This window comes from Megascapheus bottae, chromosome 26 (assembly GCF_031878675.1).
Source record: "Megascapheus bottae isolate mThoBot1 chromosome 26, mThoBot2.hap1, whole genome shotgun sequence".
NCBI classification, from domain to species: domain Eukaryota; kingdom Metazoa; phylum Chordata; class Mammalia; order Rodentia; family Geomyidae; genus Megascapheus; species Megascapheus bottae.
Genome location: NC_143534.1, coordinates 14521199 through 14522332, shown reverse-complemented (window position 1 = coordinate 14522332; position 1134 = coordinate 14521199). Strand labels below are relative to the sequence as shown.

The 1134-nt window shown below is 32.7% G+C and overlaps 1 non-coding gene across 1 annotated transcript; it reads left to right on the top strand.

The window, feature by feature from the left end:
* The first annotated feature begins 532 nt into the window (after positions 1-532).
* LOC150045980 (U6 spliceosomal RNA) lies at positions 533-642 on the top strand. Its single transcript, XR_016532769.1, has one exon. It is a non-coding gene; the product is annotated as a U6 spliceosomal RNA (small nuclear RNA).
* Positions 643-1134: the final 492 nt, after the last annotated feature.

Here is a 1134-nt window from a genome sequence, read left to right as displayed (position 1 = left end):
ATTTCCAAAGACAGCCATTTTCTGAGGAACTAGGTTTTCCAGCTTCAGCATCGAAAATCGGACTGGACAGTTTACCTTACCATGCCCTTTCATTTTCACTTCACAGATCAAATTTTCTTTTTTCTTTCTTTATTAAGTCCTTGTACAAAGAAGTTACAGTTTCATACCTCAGGTGATGATCTCGATGAGTCTTGATCAATGTCATGTCATCTCTTCCATCGTTCTCCCTCGTTTTTCTCCTTTTTCAGTTTTTAGACTTTCTAGTTCTTAGAGGATTTAGCAAAATGAGAATAAGTAAAAGATTCTATACTTAAAAGCCATAGGGAAGAAAGTTATCAGAAAGAATAGAGAACAGAAGGAAGGAGCTAGAAAATGATACAAAAAAAATGCATGTCAGGACAAATGCTAAATTTTTGCACTGTGTTTACCATTGAGCTGATTTCTGATTTCCTAAGCCTTGGAAAGAAAACAGTAAGAATTGTTTTATACTCTATAGAATTTATTTTCAGTATAGGGAATTAATAAAATTTAAGAATTTGTATATATATTAACTTCAGCACTAAAATTGGAATGATACAGAGAAGATTAGCATGACCCCTGCACAAGGATGACACACAAATTCATGAAGCGTTCCATATTTTTGAGAAAGGGTATCAATGTTTGTGAAGTAATGCACCTTCTATCTGGTGAATATAATGTAACACTTCTATTACTTACAATAAAAATATATAAAAGAAAAAAATTGTATATTTGTGTGTGTATATACACACTTTTAAATGTTTACTCTCCTTTTCTTTAAGAATAATTAATTCTGCCATTTTATTTTGGTAGTATTTAAACTTAGAAAAAATTTAAAAAAAACTTGGCTTCAAGGGGTGATAAACTTAATTATAAAATATAATTTCATTCATCCTCTTGGCCAGGTGAAGGAAGGAAAACAAATGGTATTTCAGTATAATTCACTTCTAAAACCAACTTCATTATGCTTCATTTAAGCTAGATTGTCCCCATGTTGTCTGGGCCCACCCTCAAGGTCATTAAGTCCTCCTACAGAGGATTTAGCACTGACATTTGAAAGGAGGTGATAGGAGTGGAGAAGCAGAGAGGAAGTGATTCATTAGCATGGGTTTTGTT